The 27,054-nt window shown below is 41.4% G+C and overlaps 1 protein-coding gene and 1 non-coding gene across 2 annotated transcripts in view; one reads left to right on the top strand and one right to left on the bottom strand.

The window, feature by feature from the left end:
- The window catches only part of LOC126316749 (lachesin-like), a 607,630-nt gene that overhangs the window by 79,541 nt on the left and 501,035 nt on the right, over positions 1 to 27,054 (top strand). The gene's annotated exons all lie outside the window — the stretch shown is intronic.
- On the bottom strand, positions 7,998 to 8,072 carry Trnas-cga (transfer RNA serine (anticodon CGA)). The gene has a single exon. It is a non-coding gene; the product is annotated as a tRNA-Ser (tRNA).

The following is a 27,054-nucleotide window of genomic DNA, read 5'->3' on the forward strand; positions in this document are numbered from 1 at the left end:
CAAAGGTGGTTGTTCTGGGTACTGATTTCTCAGGATCTATGCACCTAAATTGAGTGAAAATGTAATCACATGTCAGTTCTAGTATATTATATTTGTCCAATGAATACACGTTTATCATCTGTATTTCTTCTTGGTGTAGCAATTTTAAAGGGCAGTAGTGTAGGTCAGCGTAGCTCTTGAACTGGAAAGTCCAGTTAGGCTTTCAAGTGCAGTCTGGGAGATAAGACGTGAGAAAAAACCTCAAAAGTGAAAACGGTACTGCTTAAGTCGTGCTTCCATCAGGTTCCTGATGGCTCTCCGTATGCTATATTACGCAGTAGACGTTTGTTCATGTGACATCGAGTGATCGGCAAACGCTGTTCGTCTGACGCACGGCTTCACGAACGAATTTGCGTAAGTGTTGCTGCCGTTAGGAATCGACAACGTCCTTTGCCGTAGAGCGAGCGCTGGTGCCACATATTTCGTAGAAAAGGCTATGAACTCTACCTCACTGCAATTAAGTTAATTGAAAGAACTGTGCTCATTAATGCTTTCCTAGCACTGACCAGGGATTACTAACCTACGACGATGGTTCACTAGCAGCTCATTCTCTCAGAAATTGAAATACACTCCTGGAAATTGAAATAAGAACACCGTGAATTCATTGTCCCAGGAAGGGGAAACTTTATTGACACATTCCTGGGGTCAGATACATCACATGATCACACTGACAGAACCACAGGCACATAGACACAGGCAACAGAGCATGAACAATGTCGGCACTAGTACAGTGTATATCCACCTTTCGCAGAAATGCAGGCTGCTATTCTCCCATGGAGACGATCGTAGAGATGCTGGATGTAGTCCTGTGGAACGGCTTGCCATGCCATTTCCACCTGGCGCCTCAGTTGGACCAGCGTTCGTGCTGGACGTGCAGACCGCGTGAGACGACGCTTCATCCAGTCCCAAACATGCTCAATGGGGGACAGATCCGGAGATCTTGCTGGCCAGGGTAGTTGACTTACACCTTCTAGAGTACGTTGGGTGGCACGGGATACATGCGGACGTGCATTGTCCTATTGGAACACCAAGTTCCCTTGCCGGTCTAGGAATGGTAGAACGATGGGTTCGATGACGGTTTGGATGTACCGTGCACTGTTCTGTGTCCCCTCGACGATCACCAGAGAAGTACGGCCAGTATAAGAGATCGCTCCCTACACCATGATGCCTGGTGTTGGCCCTGTGTGCCTCGGTCGCATGCAGTCCTGATTGTGGCGTTCACCTGCACTGCGCCAAACACGCATACGACCATCATTGGCACCAAGGCAGAAGCGACTCTCATCGCTGAAGACGACACGTCTCCATTCGTCCCTCCATTCACGCCTGTCGCGACACCACTGGAGGCGGGCTGTACGATGTTGGGGCGTGAGCGGAAGACGGCCTAACGGTGTGCGGGACCGTAGCCCAGCTTCATGGAGACGGTTGCGAATGGTCCTCGCCGATACCCCAGGAGCAACAGTGTCCCTAATTTGCTGGGAAATGGCGGTGCGGTCCCCTACGGCACTGCGTAGGATCCTACGGTCTTGGCGTGCATCCGTGCGTCGCTGCGGTCCGGTCCCAGGTCGACGGGCACGTGCACCTTCCGCCGACCACTGGCGACAACATCGATGTACTGTGGAGACCTCACGCCCCACGTGTTGAGCAATTCGGTGGTACGTCCACCCGGCCTCCCGCATGCCCACTATACGCCCTCGCTCAAAGTCCGTGAACTGCACATACGGTTCACGTCCACGCTGTCGCGGCATGCTACCAGTGTTAAAGACTGTGATGGAGCTCCGTATGCCACGCCAAACTGGCTGACACTGACGGCGGCGGTGCACAAATGCTGCGCAGTTAGCGCCATTCGACGGCCAACACCGCGGTTCCTGGTGTGTCCGCTGTGCCGTGCTTGTGATCATTGCTTGTACAGCCCTCTAGCAGTGTCCGGGGCAAGTATGGTGGGTCTGACACACCGGTGTCAATGTGTTCTTTTTTCCATTTCCAGGAGTGTAACTGTAGAGGGAGACGGGCTTGGCCACGGTAAAAGGTCTCAAGTGAACTCTCGCAGCTTCCTTTAGTCAAACTTATAACTTTTCTCAAACAACCCATCGCACATCTCTCTCAATCACTCAAGCAAACGCATTCACCTTCTCCCACTTACCCTTCTTTCGCTTTTCGTTTCTCAGTTATTTCCTCTGTTCTACGCTTCTTTTATACTATCATGTTCCTATTCCTATTCTTCTCACTCCTCTTCCGACACGTCCATTGTTGCAGTGCTCTCAGATTTAATCTTTCTTGCTGTAATTGTTCTTTGTTATTCTAATTTTCATCAGCTAATATACTCTGTCCTTTATTGTGTTTAGCTACTATTGTCTTCCAATTTTTGTTTCATAGTTATTTAAAAGTATTGAATCTCATACTAAATGTAACTTGTTTTATAATATATATGTTGTTGTGAACAAAATATGAAATATGTAGACTATCTAGTTAGATGTAAGGATACATAAATAAATTTGTGTTAATATACACCAACAATAAAGAAGAATTGTTAATATTAAACGCCCAGCTCTAACCAGTCAAAACTGCGCATGATATGACTTGGTGGCAGTTTATGAGCAGATATTTATACAGATGACTTACGCCGTTAATAGGGCGGATTATCTGAGGGTTTATGGTAGGCATCAAATTCAGTCAAGAGAATTTTCATTTATGCTGAGCCGACAATCAAATATTTAATTTACCTGGGCGATTGGAGGAGGGATAACAGTAATTTTGTGATCGGAATGAACTCCCGTTACCGTTCGCACGTTGTCAGTTTGGAGACTATAATTGGTTGGAAATCCTGTCAGGTAAACATTTAAACGCAATAGCTCTCCGGAATTGAATTCGGCCATTGATGGAGTAGCGCCGTGAATTGACGTGAAGTGTGCAATATGTAGCTCGATCACAAATCATTGGCCTTAATTTATTTCACACGTACCCGACTGCATTTCAACAAGGGCAATAAACGTCCATAGACTGCATTTTGTCAGATGCTACGAGTAACTACTTACAATTATTGTGATTCATGCCCGTCGAATGCATGTGGTCAAACCGAAAGAAAAAGGGAAAAAAATATTTCTGTCTTCGTCATTCACCCGCAAACTATTTGATCTTTACTCTCTATAAAAGCGAAATAAATTACATGACTACACGATAAGCTGTTATTTCTCAACGTTAGCTTAGTATTTATTTTGTACAGCGAGATCCTAAATTTCTTGTTGTGGCATAGAGGAAATTTGTGTCCAACTCAGCATAATACTGTTATACAGCGCTCGACAATATGTCTCCTTCTAGCTATTTTTTAGGTAGTAATGATAAAGTCTTTTGGACTACAACAGGATATCATGATATTAGGGAAATTATTTATTGGAAGCACAGTTCGTACACATTTGTCATCTAGTTGTCGAAGAGTGGGAAACTTTAATGTAGTTTGCTGCTATTTCTGCTGACCTTGCAAAGGGTTCAGTCCTAGTGCTTAATAAGAGCCACTTAATTTTTTGCCGTGTTTCAAACCGTCGATCGTGATACCAGGACGAAGAAGGCAGTCACCATAATTAAAGAGGCGTAGCGAGGGAATCCAGAATGCCCCGGGAGCCACTTGCAGAGGGGCGTCAAATTGTCTGCAAGAAAATAAGATTTTCAGGAAAACGTACTACTATTAGAGTAAAATTCGGAGTAGGTATTAAAATCCATGGAGAAGAACTTTGAGGTTCGCCGATGACATTGTAATTCTGTCAGAGACAGCAAAGGACTTGAAAGAGCAGTTGAACGGAATGGACAGTGTCTTGAAAGTAGGATATAAGATAAACATCAACAAAAGCACAACGAGGATAATGGAATGTAGTCGAATTAAGTCGGGTGATGCTGAGGGAATTAGATTAGGAAATGAGACACTTAAAGTAGTAAAGGAGTTTTGCTATGTGGGAAGCAAAATAACTGATGATGGTCGAAGCAGAGAGGCTATAAAATGTAGACTGGCAATGGCAAGGAAAACGTTTCTGAAGAAGAGAAATTTGTTAACATCGAGTATAGATTTAAGTGTCAGGATGTCGTTTCTGAAAGTATTTGTATGGAGTGTAGCCATGTATAGAAGTGAAACATGGACGATAAATAGTTTGTACAAGAAGAGAATAGAAGCTTTCGAAATGTGGTGCTACAGAATGCTGAAGATTAGATTGGTAGATCACATAACTAATGAGGAAGTATTGAATAGAATTGGGGAGAAGAGGAGTTTATGGCACAACTTGACAAGAAGAAGGGACCGGTTGGTAGGACATGTTCTGAGGCATCACAAATTTAGCATTGGAGTGCAGCGTGGAGGGTAAAAATCGTAGAGGGAGACCAAGAGATGAATACACTAAGCAGATTCAGAATGATGTAGGTTGCAGTAGGTGCTGGGAGATGAAGAAGCTTGCACAGGATAGAGTAGCATGGTGAGCTGCATCAAACCAGTCTCAGGACTGAAGACCACAACAACAACAACAACAAGGCAAACTCAACATTCATGTCCAAGGAAGGATTCGAAACCTCAACAACAACAACATTAGAGTAAATTCTGTATATTATATTACAATTTGTGTTTTTTGGAAGGACGTAGCGGGGAGGGGGGGGGGGGAGACTAGTAAGGTGTAGTGTCATGTCCGTAGTGCTGCGGGGGAGGGGGGCGGGAGGGGGGCGGAGCAAGGGAGGGGGGGCAACAACAAAGTGTCGTACCCCGGGAGTCAGTTATGTTCTTTACTATGCCACTGTATAACTGTTTTCGTCATCAAAACGACTTTCACTTCTTCCAGTATAGTTTCACTACCAGTCACAGTTGCCTCTTGGCTGTTATCATTTTCAATCACATAATGATGCCAGAAGCTTGTATTTGAATCGCAGTTCATTTCTGCAATAAAAGTAGTTTACCGGTGTGCAGTATTCACTTGTATCTATTTCTTTAAGGCAGGAGGTAGATTACTCATTACATATTCTTGGCTGCATTCACGTAGGAGGGCGATCTGAAGCAATTTGAAACAGAGAAGTAGAAGCTTCAATAGCCAAACCATCTTATTTATGATGACCTGTTTTGGCAAATCTGAGTTGTCATGATTAGATCTTGTGCAAATACATCTCCATAACATGTGTAATATATAGGAGACTGTCCTTTCATCTGGCTTATGGCTATATGATATTTTATCTAAATCTTATTTTATTATAGACAGCCGATGTACCACTTTGCGCATGTTCCTGGAATGACGTGTCACTACTTGACACGATATATTATACGCATGATGGTGATGTAATGAGATGTATTTGCATAAGATGCGGTGATGGCATCGTAGAACTGCCGAAACTGATCATCAAAAATAAAATTATTATAAGCGATCTTGGCTGTTGAAGTTTCTACTTCCATATTTCGGAATACTCATTACAGTTTTTATGGGATTTGTGTCCCTGAAGATATCCTTAAATAAAAATATAGATCCACCACTTTCAGCATAGCATTTTTCCCTACAACTTCACTCTCTACTAATAGTATGCTTACCAGCATTTTCTTTCAGATTTAATTTTCAACTATCTAACGTAATTTGCGATTCAGATTATCTGGCCAGCGAGAAAAAAATTAAATGGAATAACACACATACAAGTAAATAAAGAAGTATAACTTAAAGACAAAGTAGCGACAATGTCATGTACAAAACACAATACACACTCAGAAGTATAAAAATGAACAGTGAACAGAGGTGTACGAAAAAGCGTGCTGTGTAAACGTAACAAATGCATAGTTCTGAAGAGCAGAGAAAAATTAGACTACCAGGAATCAGTGTCTAATGAAGAAAGACACCAAAGCAGAAATCACCGTGAGTAAAAACCAACAAATTGCCAACGATCTACTTTTCGATCTTAAAAACAAATCATATTGCAAGTATGCTAGTGTCTTTAATTACAGATCACTGACGATGAGTTACGTCAATAAAATGAAACGCGTCTGATAAAAAAAATCGCGCATTTCTTTTATTTGTAACCACGGAACGAATATACTCTTAGTAACTGTAAAGCAACTGCGGACAATATGGCCTCACAAATGAAGAAGATCGTTGCGTAACAAACTGTAACTATGGTTTTGCATATTTTGTTTAACATCCACTGTAGTTAAAAATGCCCCGTTTATTACCCTCTTTCTGAATGCATGGAAACTGACGAATGGTTTAAACTTTTAGTAATACTTCCACTTGAGGGCATATAACGTGTACAAAACTAGCTTCAGTTTCGAAACCTCCTATCTAGAATATCTGAAAACGAAATAAAAATTCTGTGAATTTCGCCACTTAATGGAGTGTCCGGGTTGATGTACACATAAAGTGACACTTAAAATGTATCCAAGATTCGAAACAGGATTTCTTCCTTTTCAGGTGTAGGCGAATCACTTCTTCTTTTGAAGTGTTTTTCTGGGTCCAATCCTCCTCTCCTGTAGTCCGCCGTAGCTCTTGCCAATTTTACCCGCTTAGTGTCTTGGTCAACAATTCCCTTCATCCACGTCTTTGGAATCTACTCCGATTAGGTACATAATGTTCTCTGAAGGGCAAAAATGGGTCGTCTTAACGAAAACAAAACTTGGCAAAGAATTCAAACGGCGTTCATCAAGACACAGTGGAACAAACAAGAAAAAATGTTGTGCAAGACTTTTGTACCTTTATCGCTATGGTTTTTGGTATTCTTTTACCACTGCATTCTTTTTATTAACCTTCTCCTGGTTCTAACCTACTTCTGATACTAACCTACTCCTGATAAAAAAAAACACTTCTGATACTGCTACACATGGTACTAACCGGCATTGTGATTAGGAGAGAATCACGTGAGGGCCCTAGAAATTGAAAAAAAGTGTGTATGCAGATCTGCAGAAACAATTATTTCATGTGGTTCAATGACCTCTTGAGAGTCTTTCAATTGCTCGTCACTTCGGCAACTCTGTGTCCATAATGCGCACCATTAATCGAATGACGGAATGCGTACCTACAGTTTAATTCGGTATCCGAACCACTTGTCCATTCTGGCGAATCGACACAACTGCTGAGATGTGAATGCTAGGTTAAAAGGCAGACTATAAAATCCCTGGCCCGACTGCGCTTCGATGTCGTGAACTTTCGATTTTCAGCCACAAGCTTTACCGTTACTGCTCCAGGCCTAACGCTTTTCCGAAATGCTATGCAACTGCTTTGAATAACATTAGCACTTTGTAGTGTGATGCCACACTCTCTCCGGCTGGCAGAATTTATTAAAAATTAACTGAAATTTAAATTTTATTGTTAATGTTATGTGTGATGAGAGGAAAGATGATAAATAATAAACAGAAGGTGATTACACGCACGTATAGAGAGATGTTTACAACAGTTTTGCCGATATTTATTCTATTTGATTAAGAAGTTCGTAATTTTCGCCAAACTAGTATTTTCCGTTAAAATTGAGCCTTTGTGGAGATCTGAACATTGGCTCGCATACGGATATATCAGAAAGGTGGCTTCAGCAGTTACAAGACATTCTTGTCTGGTAACGTAACCTTCCCAAATGCAGTGAAAATGAAATTAATTCCAGAATGAGAATTTCATTCTGCAGCAGAGTGTGAGCTGATATGAAACTTCCTGGCAGAATAAAACTGTGTGCCCGACCGAGACTCGAACTCGGGACCTTTGCCTTTCGCGGGCAAGTGCTCTACCAACTGATCTACCCGAGCACGACTCACGCCCGGTACCCACAGCTTCACTTCTGCCAGTACCTCGTCTCCTCCCTTCCAAACTTTACAGAAGCTCTCCTGCGAACCATGTAGAACTAGCACTCCTGAAAGAAAGGATATTGCGGAGACATGGCTTAGCCACAGTCTGGAGGATGTTTCCAGAATGAAAATTTCACTCTGCAGCGGAGTGTGCTCTGATATGAAACTTCCTGGCAGATTAAAACTGTGTGTCCGACCGAGACTCGAACTCGGGACCTTTGCCTTTCGCGGGCAAGTGCTCTACCAACTGAGCTACCGAAGCACGACTCAAGTCCGCTACCCACAGCTTTACTTCTGCCGGTACTTCTTCACTTCCTGCTACGAAGTTAGTACTCCGTCTTCAGGCAACGAGTGGCCTGCGGGCCATACGGCCGCCGTGTCATCCTGAGAGGAGGATGCGGATAGGAGGGGCATGGGGTCAGCACACCGCTCTCCCGGTCGTTATGATGGTATTTTTGACTGAATCCACTACTATTCGGTCGAGTAGCTCCTCAGTTGACAACATGAACCTGAGTGCACCGGAAGCTACGAAGGTGGAGCCATTAGCAAAACGTAGATTCTTGATTAACTTGCTACCAATTGAAGTTATAGCGTCAGTCAAAGATACTTCCACTTCCTTAGGCACAATATGAGAAACGGACAGATTGAAAAAGATGATTTTGCAAGGCTAAATCTAAAGCAGATTACCACGAAGAAGGCTAGAAAGTAGATGATTGGTTTAGGTGCAGAAGATTACCGGCATACCTGTGCACATTGTATTAAGAAGAACTGAATGTCGCTTTCGACGAGGGCACCTAGCTCAAGATTCAGTTATTTAAGAAATGAAGAATGAGATCACTGTACTCATCAATGTGTTAAACGACTTATATGACAACTTCATTAGTTAATAAGTAGTAACATTTGTGAAAGACGACGACTGTACAATCATGTGCCTCTGGAACAGAGGGTTCACTGTGGGGTTTTTAAGACTCAGCAAAGATCCGTGTTAGTAAGTTAGAAATTACCGCCAAAATGGCGATTTTCGTTAATTCGGAGACTTTGTTTATAAGAGCCCGGCATTTTCGTTAATACGGAGACTTTGTTTGTAAGAGCCCGCCTTTACGTGCAGGTATATCAACAAGGTGGTGTAGGCGGCAAAACGTCGCTGGAGACCAAAAACGGAACATTCTTGTGTTCCTTCACAACTTACTGCAAAAAGAACCAAGAGATTGGTCACAAAACGTAATACCGTTCTGGACAGTCGTCTGTTTTTCTCTTGATCGAAGTTTTTTTATAGGTCCCTGGAAGTACAGCTGCCATAACTTTTTATCTTGATTTCGAAAGAGCACCCCACTCATCTCAAGGACACATGGGCCAGTAGCTTAAGCGCCGTGTTAGAAAAAAATGTTCTGAGTGCTGAAGACTCAGAATCTACAGTGCTGGAGGGGAGGGGATGCTGTCGCTTCGCTTCGCCGACCAGTCATGTCGCTTGTACTATTATTAGTCAATCGCGATAAATCATAGCCACGAGATCATCCATGCAACTGCCCAGGTATTGATATTTAATTATCTAAGCTGATGTTGCTACCTGTTTCACTGCTATTAATATTGTTCATTCGTGTACTTTAGTTGTAAGAACCTTTTAAAAATCTCAAGCTGTGGCATTTGAATCTAATTACGACTCTTATCTAACAATGTATAGGTCCCCTGTCAGCTGTCAGTAAGCAGAAAACCTACCCTTAACTCCACCTTAACAGAATGTAATGATATCTCATGTTCGGTAATACTGTCAGGACAGGGAAACATCGGGCAGATTGCTAGTTTTATCAGAACCTAGGCGAGGACGTAATAAACAATAGCTAATATTCCGCCAGACAACATTTTTACAGCCATTTTAAAACACTCTTTTAACATTAATAAAATACTTGATTGGCCAAAAGTTAACAGCGCGAGAGAAGGATGCTTCCTCTGGAAGAGATAGGCCGCTCCCGGAATCCCGGGATTTGTCACCGTTAATAAAGCGCGGGTGTAGGCGCGGCGCGCCTGCTCCAGACACGGGGATTAATGGCTTTCGTAATGGGAAAAAATTATGCCCTTCGGTAATTCACGGCCCGGTAATTGAATTCTTGTTCCATTGGTTATTGCTCCATTACCACCGCCAGCGGCTGCAGGGAAAGCAGGGGCGCTTCAAGCTTGGCGTTTATTGCCGCGGCTGTGACGTCACAGCAGGTGCTGCCCAGAAAGCCGCAAGCTGCTCTACAGGTGCCGCGCAGATTAAACGTTGACATTGAATGAGAAATGTGTTTCCTTTTGGAGCCGGCCCTTTCAAAGCGACGTCGCAGAAAGTCGTCCCAGAATTCGAGGGAAAGTTGACTTCATGGAGAAGCAGTTGGTATCCGCCTTGGATTCTTTCTTAAGCACGCTGCTTCTATCGTTGTTTTCTCAAGTGTATTTTTTGTTTGCGTGGATCACAAGAGGTAAAACAGCAAACAAAAAGATTTCCTATCGCCTCCACACCACTGACAATGTTAAGTAATTATACTCTAAGATCATTACTTGAGCGAAATACGCGACTACTTCTTACTATTCCCCAGACGTGTTTCAGAGCAGTCAAATTATCATAGGGGACCTTAACCGGATTCTTCGTCGCTGCTTGACGGAGCTCGGCGATAGTAATAAAAAGGGAAACACTTTCCTGATTATCTTCAGCTGCTTTCCATTTAACTACGAGCAGAAATTCGGTTTCTTTGATATTCTTCAGCTGACAACTGAATATCAATAGCACAGTTAAATGACGCGCAACAGCATTTCACAATACTGGAACCGGTGGGCACCTCCGGATCGTCAACTGATAAAAAGAGGAGAATTACACTGCACCCAGCCACGAGTTTCTTTGAAATGATTTTATTGTACCATTACTAATTTCGGGACTGAGCCCATCGTCAGGCAGCTTTGACTTCTTTGGAAGTTTTAGATGAAAATCCCTCCTTTATATAAGTCGGAGGTTTTATTTTCTTTCACAATACATACTGAAGAAAATCAAACATCTGTCTTATAATATATAACGGAAGGCATTTCACGAGGAGAAAAATTTAAAATTTTCAAGGAAGGCAAGGCTACTACCTGACTATGGGTCAGGGACGAAACCAGTAATGACACAATAAAATCATTTCAAAAAATCTTCTACATCTACATCTACATGCTTACTCTACAGTTCAAACTTAAGTGCCTGGCAGAGGGTTCATCGAACCATTTTCATACTATTTCTGTACCATTCCACTCTCGAATGGCGCATGGGTAAAAGGAACACCTAAATCTTTCCGTCCGAGCTCCGATTTCTCTTATTTTATTATGATGATCATTCCTCCCTGCGTAGGTGGATGGAAAAAACTATTTTCGCATTCGGAAGAGAAAGTTGGTGATCGAAATTTCGTAAATAGCTCTCGCCGCAAAGAAAACCACCTTTGTTTCAGGGACTGCCACCCCAACTCGCGTCTCATATCAGTGACACACTAACCTCTACTGCGCGATAACACGAAACGAGCTGCCCCTCTTCGCACTTTTTCCATGTCCTCCATCAATCCTACCTGGTAAGCATCCCACACCGAGCAGTAGTATTCCAACAATGGACGACAAGTGTAAGGTAGGCTGTTTCTTTGTGGTTTTGTCGCATCTTCGAAGTGTTCTGCCAACAAAGCGCAGTCTTTGTAGCGCCTTCCCAACAACATTATCTATGTGGTCTTTGCAATTTAAGTTGCTCGTTATTGTAATTCCTAGGTATTTAGTGGACTTGACAGCCCTTATATATGTGCGATGTATCGTATACCAGAAATTTATCGGATTTCCTTAGTACCTATGTGGATGACCTCACACTTTTCTTTGTTTAGTGCCAATTGCCACTTTTTGCACCATACAGAAATTCTCTCTAGATCATTTTGTAATTGGAGTTGATCGTCTGATGATTTCTAGACGGTAAATTACAGCGTCATCTGCAAACAATCTAAAGGGGTGCTCAGATTATCACCTAGATCATTTATGTAAATCAGGAACAGCGGAGGGCATATGACCCTACCTTGCGCAACACCAGAGATCACTTCTGTTACACTCGATGATTTAGCGTCTGTCACTACGAACTGTGACCTCTCTGAGCGGAAATCACGAATCCAATCGTACAACTGAGACTATACTCCATATGCACGCAATTTGATTAATAGTCGCTTGTGAGGAACGGTATCAAAAGCCTTCTGGAAATCTAGGAATATGGAATCGATCTGAGAGCCCTTGTCGACAGTACTCATTTCTTCATGGGAATAAAGAGCTGGCCGTGTTGCAAAAGAACGATATTTTCTGAAACCTAGTTGGTTATGTATCAATAAGTCATGGTCGAGTACAGTATATGCTCAAAAATCCTACTGAAGATTGAGGTTAGTGATATGGGTCTATAATTCAATGGTTTTTGAATACGGTTTACGCCTCTGTAAAAATTTCGGCAGAATTTATTTCCGGCTTTACCCAGCTTTCTGTTACTATAACGATTTCAGCTTCAGTTCTGTCTATCAGGGCTTGAAGCTCTGGTACTTTTCCAACACAGCTACGACAATTTACAACTACAATACCTATTGTTGTTTGGTCGATTCTCGTCGTTTTTTTGCCCTGTACCCTTTGAGACTGGAGCCCTGTTTGATCTTTCCCGAGACTGTCTAACCTAAAACTAGCTGGTTGCAGTATTTCCTGCAGTGTAAAATCCGAAAACAGCTGCGGTGTTCTCCAAGACACAAATAGTAATTACACAATCTAATAAATGTTTCCATTAAATTCCTTTTTTTAGTCTTCCGATTGTTTTCAAGCGGACCACCGTGAATTCCTCTCCTGTACCAACTTCTTCATGCGATAGTACAGATTCTACTCTGGCTCTTCTACTACGTTTTCACACTCTACAGCACCATCAAGTTTTGTGGGTGTTATTCGTTGGTGCCTTAACACTATCATAGTGCCCTTTATCTTTGTCCACACGTTCCACTCCTCGAAGATTCTGCTGAAAATCGCATTTCTTATCTTCTGTCTACGTAATTATTAGAAAAGGCATGAAACTGTGTATAATGCTGACAGGGGAATGACGACCTTCCCATTGCGGTGTAAGATACACTAAAAACAGCGATGTTAAAAATCGGACTTACAAAGAGAGGAATTACATATTTCATGTGTAAGCCTATTGTCATATCGCTGGTTTAGTTGTGGACTATCTTTGCAAGCAGCCGAGCTCGGGACACGGAACTGCTGTGTTGTGTATTGTGTAGCTCTGCATGTGAGAGGCATTGTTAGCATGGAAGTTGAACTGTTGCTACAAGTGTTATTACAGTAAAGTGATAAAATATGCAAGTGATTCAGAGGAAAGTGTGTCAAGAAGTAATTTAAAAATGAGCAGTGCTGCTGATAACATATTTGTGTATCCTCTCGTTGCGTGTCGTACCATACACTATCAATCATCCGCGCCGTGTTCGGTCTCTCAGTATGAACTAATGTGAACCAGTAATACTATCAGTAATACTATTTACCACAAAAGAGAGCAGTTAAGTGCTAGTGTCTTGTAGCGAGCGTGAGAACGTGCGTTCGGTCATCGCGTTTCCGTATCATCGACAATCAACCGCGCCGCGACGGTTACGCGGAAGCTCATACAACTGAGAACTGTGAACTGTAAATTTAACTTTGTGAACAGTGTTAAAATTTATTGCTAGTGTCAAGGACGACTGGTAAGAAATATCTATGTATGCGTGACGAGCGTAAGTACTTTCATGTGATCATTCGGCTTCCGCATCATCAACAATCACTGCTTTGTGTCGTTTAAGCGTACGCTCGTCCAAGTGATATTGTGGACTGGTAATCATACATTAATTGGGATAAACACTTATGAATTAGAATGTAAACAGTGCAACCTGCGATTTTCTTTAATCGTCTCAGAATATCATGCCAGATGCGTGGTTTAACGTTGAGTGGCTCCCCTAACCCCAGTTGCATATTTCGATAGATAATTTCAGGCAAGCCAACAGCAGTGTGGAGCAGGATTCTCAGGTTCGTCGGGTGGACAGCGCGCACGGTCAAGGAACGACAACCACTTTAAGGTACCAGCCCACCCCATTGTACTCCTGGGCGTGTTACATGTCTTACTAAGTAAACTACTATATAAAAACTACTATATAAAAATGAATAATAAATTTGATTATAATCTTATGACGTAATACGTTTGTTCTGACGTAACCATAAACGTCGGAACGAAGATGCGGAACGCAAGACCAGAGAAGGCGGTGAGGAAACGGCGGCCAACGGTGGGCGGGATTTGACGGCGCAGCGTCAGGCGCGCCCTCTGCGAGACGTGAATAAAAGGGACGGACGCTCCTGCGAGTCTCGGCCGCTCAGATTAGTAACGTGATTAGTGCTACGCGGTCAGGTCGTGGTTATCCGCATCAAGTGTTTCCTTGGACTCTGTGTAATCGCCTCCCGCTAGCGACATTTGCTGCAGTAAGGTATTGTCAATTGTTTTCTAGAAATAACACTACTAATGTTATTTGTTTAAAATTGTTGTATGGCATTCAGGGAAATCTGCATCCCGTAGCTACCCTATTAGCGACGAGTGGGCTAGTCCCCACACCTTTCATAACTGAAAGTGAAGTTAACGAAGGATGAAACAGATGTGTGTTTGGTTGGTTCAAATGGCTCTGAGCACTATGGGACTTAATATCTGAGGTCATCAGTCCCCGAGAACTTAGAACTACTTAAACCTAACTAACCTAAGGACATCGCACACATCTGAGGCAGGATTCGAACCTACGACGTAGCGGTCGCGCGGTTCCTGACTGAAGTGCTTAGAACCGCTCCACGACTCCGATCGGCTCTGTGTTTGGTTATTCAGATTCATAGTGGTATTACGTCTAATATCAAACCGTTCACATAGACTGTTGTGTATATGATCATAAGTGACCTCTGCAGAAAAGTATGTGTAAATGGTGGTGAAATAGGTGTTGGTTTGCTGTCGATTTGGATAAGAATCACCCTATTACTGCACTGCTCACAGTAACACACTCTCTGCCATAACGATTCCTACTCCCGTTATACCATTTTCAGCTGCTGTCGATGTTACTCTATAAACATCTGACCAGAAATACTTGTCTTCTTTGCATTTCACTTCACTGACCCCTACTATATCTAGGTTGAGCCTTTGCATTTCCCTTTTCAGATTTTCTAATTTCCCTACCACGTTGAAGCTTATGACATTCCACGCCCCGACTCGTAGAACGTTATCCTTCCGTTGATTATTCAATCTTTTTCTCATGGTAACATAACATTCGTTAAGATGTAATATGCGGCCAGAATTATAGCGCTTAAACATTAAGTATGTGATAATGGTGTCTTAGTAAAACCGAGGCTTAAGACTTGGTATGATAGCGTGCTGATTCGCTGCTGGTCAGCATGTATTCAGATTCTAAGAAAGAGCCTCAAAGGGCCACCTCTTTAATTTTAGAATTGGTAATATATGTTACTGCTCACTTTTTGGTTTAACTATAAGTCAAGAGTAAGGCTGGTAAGCAAGAATTCTTTAGCATAACTTCTATCTTAAGCTGCGCTCAGCCATCAAATACCTCTGTGCCTTTTGCGTGGGTTGTGGTGTTTCAGCAGCGACCCGTTAACCTGAATGTTGCATGATAAGCTGGTGCAGCGGCCATTATTAATTGTGTTGTGAGTGTGTGGTTTGTAGTGGGTGACGTCTAAGGTTTTTGTATGTCTGTCGTAATTGGTTTTCGTGTATTGTGGTTCATGTCCATGGTGCTAAAGTAATTAAACTCAGGTATTATTTCTGATCAGTTTTATAAATTAAAATTTTATTAAATCTTTTATTAATGGATCGATTTACTTTAAAGATAGAAATATTAATCTGGCAGCGTAGATGCTTTAAATCTTTTTATCTAAGTTATGTGAAGCTTAAAGTAAATGCAGTTGCTTTGGTCATTTGAATTCAATTTTAATTATCCGCTGTACTTTCATAGTTTGTATGTAACGCTGGAGGATAAACTAATTTCATTATTGTTAAAGGATTTTCGCAAATTGTAAGTGGGCCGTCGCCTTATAACTGTGTCGGTTGCAGCTTGAGACCGGTGCTTACGACTGGAGAAACCGTGTTGCCCAGCATGTCCCCCTGAGCTGTTGGTCTTACAACCAGCCAAGAGTCCCAGCTTCATCAAAGGGATATTTTTGTCAACAAACAGTATTCATCTCACTCTCATCAGTTAATTTCCCAGCTTTCCACCCCCAACCACAAAAATCCTGAACATTCTCTCTCCGTTCTTTCGCCGCCTCTGACTCCTCTCCGTCTCTGGTTGTCTCCCATTTCTTCCTTCTCCATTTGTAAACTCGTCCGTATATCTTTTGCTTCCTCTCTCCTTATTCCGCTTCTCCATTTCTCGCACCCTATCCTATACATGCATTCACCACGTATAGAATAGGGTGCGAAAAATGGAGATGCACTCGTGGCCTTGCGGTTGCGTTCTCGCTTTCCGCGTACGGAGCCCCGTGTTTTATTTTCGGCGGGGTCAGGGACTTTCTCTGCCTCGATATGACTCGGTGTTATGTGTCCTTCATCATCATTGACGAAAGCAAATCGCCGAAGTGGCTTCAGCTAAAAATAACTTGTGATACGACGGCGGAACTGCCCCGCATGGGGCCTCCCGGCCAACAATGCCATACGATCATTTCATTTTTCATGTATTCACCACATACAACTGAAGCGACAAACAACCGTTAAACGACGTACGGAATTCTAAATAAATATTTTTCAGATCATCTTCTCCTGACTTGAGCTTTCTTTAATTTTCATATAGGACCTCAAATACACGTCAAGAAGGTACTTTAAAAAAACTGTGGATAATTTAGTGGCCCATCGATGATTACTTTGTGCTTACACCTCATCCCCGAGGATCTTGACATAGACAGGACGTTAAAACGTGACCTTTCTTCATATCTTAGTTTTGTGAAACTTTCAGTGTTGTGTATTTCTTGCCAGTGTCTCTCTTGTTTTACGTATTTTGGTAGTCTCTTAAATAATGCTCGTAACTCAGAGAAATTCACTTTGGAATGAGGACTTCCAGTTTTAAACGGTCTGACAAGTATACATATATATGAGGGAGAGAGGTATACAGTTTAAGACTTAAGAGTTTTGGTAATGAGAAACATGTTAAAGGAGTCAGCTAGCTTTTCTGCAGTGTATGAAATAGTTGAAGTAACATTCCAGCGTGGCAGTTTGTAAAAGTTTATAAACAATATCCTGTTCGGTGTTAGAATTTGGATCATTATTAACTGAACTGCTAAGAGTTGTTAAGAATACTAATTTTAAAAAGAAATGAAATTACTAGTAGAAAATATCTTTCTTACACAAATTAGGTTCTTTCTTGAATGAAAAAAAAAATGCTATTTGTGTTTCAAAGCTGTAATAAAGAAAATCTAATCTGTCATGACACGCAATAGTATTTTAAAATCGGTGAATAATAGGTTTTACGAGCATGAAAAATCGTCATCAGCGTGAACTCAGCAAGTGGAGAATATTGCACCAGTTTATTTAACATCAGATCCAATAATCAATGCGTTGTTGAAGTGCACGGTATAGACAACTTCAGGTACAGAAGCAAATAATCATCGAACCATATATTACTCAGGTATTTTTGTCGTTAAGGCGAGTTAAACTTTAATACTCCAGCATCTTCGAAAATGGCTGCCATTAACAATATTACGATTATCAAAGCTCTCCTCTCATAGAACTCATTTATCTCTTCTTACGAGTGACTAAGAAGTGAATACCCCATTCCAGGACCGTAGTTACACTGATCACTGGTCATTCATAGAAATAATAATGTCGTGGTAGGAGTGGGGGAAGGCGCTCGCAGGCGATTAACTGTAGAATTTGTGTATAATGAATACACCGGACAGTGTGCTTCTCCACAACATAAGTGATTATTTTAACTAACTTTCTCGCGAATGAATTTTCGTACCTTCATTCCACTAGGCAACACATATTCACGTAACCCAGACAAGACAATTTAATATTTGTGGCCCTAGGAATGAATGCATCTGAAACACCATAAGCTTGTCTCAGCCTTGGCTTTTGCTAACACACACACACACAACATGTACACACTTCAAATATACGCTACAGTTTAATACATGTTGTCTCAAAAATGAATCAGTCTGTCCCACCATCGGCTTGTCTCCATGGAATCGCAACTGCCCAAATGGGCCGGATCTGAAATGTGATGCGTATATTATTATTATTTGTAGTAGTATTCAAGGCCACAGACCTTGGCTTGTAATTTTGTATTCACAGACGAGAGAACATGTTGATGTCCTGCAACAAGTATTGTAACTTGCTTAAGTTATTTTATTCTTGCAACATGTTCTGAAGTTCGAACTCATCACCAGGCAAAAAGGACAAACAAAAAGATTGTATACGTAGTATTATCTCTTGGAATGTGTTCTGGACAGCTTGTACATCATAAATAGTTGCCCTGTTCCGGCTTATGCTCCATCTTCCATCTTCTTTAATCAGCACCAGTTGTTTTGTTGTGGCCTTCAGTCCTGAGACTGGTTTGATGCAGTAAATACCAAAATTAAGGTGGAGGCTAAAATAATGCTACTGCTGTGTCAATCGTGATATTACTTGTCACTTTTTAATCTCTTCTCCACACCTAGGCGAAGCATCTTTGAAGTTAGGAGATGGACTATGTTGAAGTAAGTGATAATATGAATCACTTTTTAATCCTAATGTCAAAAATGTAATTATACCAAAATTAAAAAGACACAGTGACTGAATACAGTCCCATATAATGATAAAGCAAGGACACTGAAATATAGTCTATTTAAATCAGATGATGTCAAGGAATTATACTGGAAAATGTGACACTAAATTAGTAGCTGAGTTCTGCTGCTGGTGCAGCGAAATAAGCGACGATCGTCGAATGTAGATACAAAATGCAGGCTGGAAATGCAAGGGAAGCATTCACAGTAAAGAGAATTTTCTTACCATTGAATATTAACACATGTTTTCTGATGGCATTTGTCTATGAAATATTCCTTCTGATCTTGGAGGAACATAGACATATTAATAACTCGAATACAAAGTATTAATGATCCACAATACTATTTATTTTATAGTTTGTTTTGAACCAGCTTCCGGCTTCTTAGGCCATCGTCAGATAAATTAATACTAAACACGTAGTAAACACAATTTCAGAAAGAATTAGCTGTAAAAAGATAGCTGAACTAAGCTATATGACACTTTATGACTATATCGGTACAAAATACAAACATAATGTAATACCTGAAGAGACTCTGAAGAAATAAATTTCGTATCACAGTATATTCAAATATTACGACCACGTGAATGTATAAGCCAAAAATATCCAACAAATGAGTCATGGCACAGGCTACTATGCAATATGGACAAAGTGTGAATGTGACGGACAGACCTAAATGGGGGGAGGAGACAGCCATGGAATGTGGGTGTGGAACAGTTATAACAAGCTTATTAACTAATAATGAGAGAAATAATTACTGGCTGCTGCTACTTTAATAAGGGTGAGTAATGGAAATGCGTTTGGTCATCAAGGGCCAGGTCAGGATTCTTTGACTGGTGGATATTAATGGCCAGAATTTCAAGTAATGTTAGTTTTGTGCATTTAGTTTCTTTATGTAGAACATCACATTTCACATAATGTGATTAACATTCATTGAGAGCAAGTTCAGCGAAGATGGAATCTTTCTTTTTCAGTCTCCAACTCCTTTTATGTTCAGTCACTGTAGTAGTTATAGCCCCTACTCATTGATCTAAGTATTATTTGCCACACATATTTCAGGAACTTCTACAAATTTCACGCTGTTCTATAAGTGGAATTTTATCTTTACTGTTGAACAAACGATGAGCAAGAGTATTACCAGCGTAAAAAACTGGAGTATATTTCCTGGATTTTAGTTGCCTGGCAAGAATTTATTAAGTCCTATGCACATACAGCATGGGGGCCCACTTGTTATCAGTGTGGTTTTGGGCTATCTGCGATGGGTAAAGGAATGCTGTTATACTCAGTCTCTTCTTTTTGGTGAGTATGTCGTCAGATAGTGTAGGACTACGACCACTGTTGTTTGCTATTTCGTAAATTATTTTCCATTACTTTTCGAAATCTGGTTTGGTTTTGTTGTACAGATAGTAGGCGGTGCACCTTGGAACGCTGCGTATTTGTGTGTTATGGGATGCTGGGGACTGGCTGATATTACTGAGTCAGTTGAGGTTACTTTCCTGTGTATCTTAAATAAATGCTTGTTCTGAAAAGTTGATATCCTCCTCCCAACTACATTTGAAAGTTGATTTTACTCTGGTGTGAAATCAAATAGCGAGAAAATTTATTTACTTACCTGGTGGTACCTGTTCACAAGCACAGTACATCATCCACTTACCTAGTCCAGTATTATATTTTAGAACTTACAGGCTCTTTACCTAAAATATTTACTCAAAATAATTCATAAACATTTCAGCTGATAAGGGGCTCGTTGGGGATCTCATTGCTATCCCATCTGTCTGACTATACAGTATTGAGTCTCCATGTTCGTCGACAAATATTTGGAGTCTACGAATGCTATATACTTGGTTCGCTAGACGAACAGTTCAAAAAAAATCATATTAAAAAGTTTTATTACAAAATGAAAGGATTACAGTACTTTGTTAATTACACAGATGTGTCGCAAGCAAAGGGCGACATACGAAATAATAAATCATCTTCAGTAAAAACAATTCCAAGTCTCTGCTACATAGAGTGTACAAGCGAAGTAACGAGCGTTGACTCTTCTATCCAAGTCCCTTGTCTTGAAGCTGCTATTCAATGGGGCCGTGACCAGTTGGGCGCGGTACTTATGTCCTCTTCACCTAGTAGCCGCTGCTGTAGCACTGTCTTCCTGGAGGGAGGTACAGTCAGTGTGTGATTGATTGACTTCTTCTCACAGCCATTTCTTCTCTATCGTTCCCAAATGGTGTGCCAGCGCTTGTCTTTACACTGTAATATACAGAGCCTTTTAAACCTGCCAGGTTAGCCGAGAACGCTAATGTGCTGCTTCCTGGGCTCGAGTAGACGCGCCGGCCCCGGTTAGAATCCGCCCGGCGGAAACGACGTGGGCCGGTGTGTCGGCCAGTCTGGATGTGGTTTTTAGGCGGTTTTCCACATCCCACTAGGTGAATACTGGGCTGGTCCCCAAGTCCCGCCTCAGTTCCACGACACGCAGACGTTTGTAACACTTCCGCACTATTTCATGGTTTACACTAGATGCAGACAGTTGGGGTACACTGATTCCGTTCTGGGGGGGGGGGGGGGGGGGGGGTATGGGGTGGCGGCAAATCCGTTGTAACCACGCCAACCCTGCGACCATTGCGGGCCAAGGTGAAAGTGGAAGAAAGAGAGAATGAATGAGTGGACGCAGAGCCTTTTGAAATTGAAAATGATTTTGTTTTAAGCATGTTTCAATTATATATTATTCTGGAACACTAAAACTTTGTATACAAGTTATTAATATGTCTATGTTCCCACGAGAACCAGGGGAATACTCCATAAAGATTATCAAATGTGCCAACATCTGTCATATGTAAGAGTTTAGTGGAACACAACTATAAAGCCACACAACAAATTTGTTTCAATCTCGAGTGCTTAAAAGTAAACATAGCGTCGAAATACGCTATGGCAAAGAGTTGAGTTGGGTTCTTAGGGGAAGGAGACCAGATAGCGAGGTCATCGGTCTCATCGGATCAGGGAAGGACGGGGAAGGAAGTCGGCCATGCCCTTTCAAAGGAACCATTTGCCTGGAGCGAAATCACGGAAAACCTAAATCATGATTCCCGGACACGGGATTGAACCGTCTTCCTCCCGAATGCGAGTCGAATGTCCGCTATGGTAAAGTCAAGAAGTACCACGTAAGTTAACAAGTAAGCTGTCTGTGTTGCTGAAGGGACGTGGGTGAATAAAGAAATAAAAAGGGGTACTTGTTGTGTCATAATGTGCCTTTACATTCGAAAGTTGTTCACTTGGTAATTACGTCACTCCTACATCCCTGTGAACTAGACGTATTTGATAAACCAGTCCGAGACGAATTGATTGCCAAAACAACCCTGATGTATCGCTGCTAGAAAGCTAAAATCGAACAGGTATCTCAACTGAAACGGGCCCCAACAATCAGTGAACGCCAACAATTTGGAGAACGTCTCATTAACATATGAAATCTAAATTTGTCTTCTCAAGGATTCAAAATTTTTAGTAAGGGAATGAAATATGCTCTGAAATGCAATATTTCCGAAAAACAGCTTGACACACTGAAAGTGAATCTTGATTGTTGTTTCTCAGACGATGTCTCTACGAAACATCTGATAGCTCATGAAGTAAAAACTGTAAATACTGGTATCTTCAACTGTAGTTATACGTAGCAAAGAGCGTTGTCTACATTAAGAAACTGTCTTCTCAAGATGTGACTGCCACCAAGGGTGACAACGGGAACAGTCTAGTGTTACTTAGTAAGTCAGAATATTGGAAAGGTATTGACATTACTCAATTCTGTAGAGTTCTCTGAGTTAACTAAGGATTTCACAATGAAATATGGTATGGAAGTGAAGAACTTTCTCAAAACATGCAAATACATATTTACTGATAGCGATTCAAATACCTCACAAACATGAATCCAGTTGCACCTAGGTTACATGCGTTACCCAAGCGGCGCAAAGGCGTTCCAAAAAGACCTGTTTATTGTTCAGTTTCTTCATCTTCAGTTTCTTAACCTTACGATAAATTAGCATAAGAGTTACATTCGCTTATTAAAACGAAAACCAAATTTCAACTAAAGCGGGAATAACTATTTCACTTGCATTAGGGAAAAAACTAAAAGATGTACCCATTCCATCTAATGCAAAACTGGTCTCATTTGATGTTAGCAGCCCGTTTCCTAATATTCCTGTTGCAGAGGCAATGGGAATTTTAACAGAGTGGTTACTTACAACCAGAAGAAATCCAGTGAAGACAGAAAAGATAAGGACGGCAACTGAAACATATTATTTTCAATTTAAACGGACTCTGTACATTCAATCAGATGGGTTAGCAATAGGATTCCCATATTTGAATTCACACCGCCTTAAAATCAATTTTACGGTGGAGTTCGGAGGAGACTATAAAATTTTCATGCTTCACCATTGACGTCGGTACGTAATAGTATCTATTTAAGACATACAAGATAGTAGCCTCAACCAACACAGTAATACCAGCCAGTTCGCAGCATCCCATAACGCACGAATATACAGCCTTCCACTCCAAGGTGCACCGCACACTATCTGTATCACAAAACCAAACCAGATTTCGGAAACGAATTGAAAATAAGTAAAGAAATAGCATACAGCGGTTCAAAAACGGTTCAAATGGCTCTGCGCACTATGGGTGGTCATCAGTCCCCTAGAACTTAGAACTACTTAAACCTAATTAACCTAAGGTCGTTACACCACATCCATGCGCGAGGGAGGATTCGAACCTGCGACCGTAGCGGTCACTCGGTTCCAGATTGAAGCGCCTAGAACCGCACGGTCACAACGGCCAGCATACAGCCGTGTTTATAGTCCTACACTATCTGAAAACATACTCACCACATACTCACCAAAACGAAGAGACAGAAGGTAGCAGCATTCCTCTATCCACCTCAGAATGCACAAAACCACACTGATTACAAACGGGCCCCCATGCTGTATGTGGATAGGGCTTAACAGATTCTTGCCAGGCAACTAAAATGCAGGAAATATAATTAAGCTTTTTTACAACAGTAATACTGTTGCCCACCGTTTGTTCAACTGTAAAGATAAGAATCCACATTTAGAACAGAGTTGAATAATAGAATTTCCTTAAATATCTGTGGCACATTATACTTAGGTCAGTCAGATAGGGCTATAACTATCAGAGTGACTGAACATGAAAGGAGTTGGAGACTGAAAAAGAAAAATTCCACCTTTGCTGAACATGCTTTAAATGAGTGTCATTCATATGATATGAGATGTGGTGCTCTCGAGAAAGGAACTAAATCCACGAAACTAACATTACTTGAAATACTGGCCATTAATAAACACCATTCAAAGAATCTTGACTGGTCCTTCGTTAGTCACCTTCATTAAAGTAGCAGCAGTCAGTTACTATTTCTCTCATTATTAGATAATAAGCTTGTTATAACTGTTCAACACCCATATTCCATAGAATCCTTTCCTCTCCTCACTCTTTGTTTTCGGCTTGTTCGTTACATACACCAGTTCGTCCGTATTACATAGTTACCTGTGCCACGAATCACGTATAGAACATTTTTAAATTGTATTTTCATATAGCCTTAATATTTGAGTATAATGTAATACAAGATTTATTTGTTCAAAGTCCCTGTAGGTATTACATTATGCTTGTGTTTTGTATCGATATAGTCATAAAATATCACTTATCTTTGTACAGCAACCTTTGTGTAGCTATGAACTTGTAACTGTATCTGTTTAGGATTAAGTTATCAGGCGATGGTCTAAGAAGCCGAAAGCCGTTTCATAAAGAACTATTAAATTATTATTTGGAACGTTAATACTTTGTACTCAAGTTATTAATTTTCGATTTAGTAGTAGATGGAAGTGTGGTGGGTAAAAGTTGTTGTAGTTCTAAGTCTGACTGCACTGAGTGGGTATAAACGGATGTAGGTGGCAGTAGTTACGCAGAGTTGAAAAGGCTTGCACGCACAGGATATTCTAAGGTGAAGAGCTGAACTAAACTAGTTTTCGGTCTTTACATCATAACAAAAACATGTTACTGATCATTACGGATTTTCTAACACACTGATGCGGTCTATTATCGACTGCATAAAGTCTTGCTGCTCGCTCACCGCGAGGAGGCGTGCGTACAGCGCTGGAACTTAAACGAGGAATGCGCGGACTGGTGTAGGCAGTTTTGGCCAGGGAAAGTGAATGTGGTGGTTTGCCACCAAGCCGATTGTAGTCCTTCGCCGAAGCTGAGGTTACGGCAGCCACGAAGTGGACTGGTGCCGGAGTATAACTTAACACATGTAGCAGACAGCAGTGGAGGCTGGGCAGTGTTTTGACGTGTTAATTAGTCCGTAGCTCGTGGCCACACGGTAGCTTTCTCGCTTCCCACGCCCGGGTTCCCGGGTTCGATTCCCGGCAGGGTCAGGGATTTTCTCTGCCTCGTGATGACTGGGTGTTGTGTGATGTCCTTAGGTTAGTTAGGTTTAAGTAGTTCTAAGTTCTAGGGGACTGATGGCTATAGACGTTAAGTCCCATAGTGCTCAGAGCCATTTGAACCATTTGAACTTAAACGTGTTAATTAAGTCGTCGTGACAGGCTTATATGGAGAGACGGCGCTCGGTATGCAGGAAGTTCCTCGTTGCAGCGGGTCGAGTTGGTCATTGTACCGGTATTGGGCAGCGGCATTTATTTTTTTGGCTCGCTAAAGTGGAAGATGACCATTGCTGAGCGTCTTTTTTGGCATCACACTGGGAAGGCGTTGTGCGCCGAACGAAAGTCATTCAATATGGTTAACTAGAATTCAACTTTGTTTATGATATGGGTTATATGAGCGTCTGCAAATCTGTAACACTTTGTTCATTGCCCTTGCTTTAACTGTTCAGCCTATTTTTCCCCAGTTCTAACAGCACTGAGTGTTATTTGCCTGACGTGGATTTGGTTTGTCAGTGTGCTGGTTGCTTTATCTTTTTTTTTTTAAAAAAAAGAAAAGAGTTTTACTTTCATATGTGTGTTGAAGTTTCTTTTAAAGTTATTGTGTGATCCAGTCAGATTCCTCTCAGACTATGCTGATAAAATAGCTCCATATTTAGCAATTATACACAACCACTCGCTCACAGAAAGATCCGTACCTAAAGACTGGAAAATTGCTCAAGTCACACCAATACCCAAAACGGGAAGCAGCAGTAATCCGCTGAATTACGGGCCTATATCACTACCGTCGATTTGCAGTAGGGTTTTGGAACATATACAGTATTCGTACATTGTGAAGTACCTCGGAGAAAACGATTTATTGACACATAGTCAGCACGGTTTCTCAAAATATCGTTCTTGTGAAACACAACTAACTCTTTATTTCTTTATTCTCATGAAGTAATAAGTGCTATTCATTCCATATTTTTAGATTACCAAAAGGCTTTTAACACCTTCCTCACAAACGTCTTCTAACCAAACAGCGTGACTACGAAGTATGGCTTCAGTTGTGCGACTGGATTCGTGATTTCCTGTCAGAAAGGTCACAGTTCGTAGTAATAGAGGGAAAGTCATCGAGTAAAACAGAAATAATATCCGGCATTCCCCAAGGAAGTGTTATAGGCCCTCTATTGTTCCTGATCTATATTAACGACATAGGAGACAATCTGAGTAGCTGTCTTAGATTGTTTGCAGATGATGCTGTCATTTGCCGTCTTGTAAAGTCATCAGATGATCAAAACGACTTGCAAAATGATTTAGATACGATATCTGTATGGTGCGAAAAGTGGAAATTGACCCTGAGTAATGAAAAATGTGAAGTTATTCACATGTACTAAAAGAAATCAGCTAAATTTTGATTACGCGATAAGTCATACAAATCTGATGGCTGTAAATTCAAGTAAATACTTAGGGATTACAATTACAAATAACCTAAATTGGAACGATTGTATAGGTAATGTTGTGGGTACAGCAAGCCAAAGACTGCGATTCATTGGCAGAACACTTAAAAGGTGCAACAGGTCTACCAAAGAGACTGCTTACACCACGCTTGTCCACCCTATTCTGGAATATTGCTGTTCGGTGTGGGATCCGTAGCAGGTGGGACTGACGGATGACAACGAAAAAGTACAAAGAAGGGCATCTCGTTTTGTATTATCGCGAAATATGGGAGATAGTGTCACAGAAATGATACGTGATTTGGAGTGGCAATCATCAAAACAAAGGCGTTTTTCGTTGCGACGGGATCTTCTCATGGAATTTCAATCACTAGTTTTCTCCTCCGATTGCGAAAACATTCTGTTGGCACCCACCTACTTAGGGAGAAATGATCATCACGATAAAATAAGAGAAATCAGAGCTCTCACAGAAAAATTTAAGTGGTCGTTTTTCCCGCGTGCCGTTCTAGAGTGGAACTGTAGAGAGACAGATTGAAAGTGGTTCATTGAACCCTCTGCAGGCACTT

Source organism: Schistocerca gregaria, chromosome 1, assembly GCF_023897955.1.
Source record: "Schistocerca gregaria isolate iqSchGreg1 chromosome 1, iqSchGreg1.2, whole genome shotgun sequence".
Taxonomy (NCBI): domain Eukaryota; kingdom Metazoa; phylum Arthropoda; class Insecta; order Orthoptera; family Acrididae; genus Schistocerca; species Schistocerca gregaria.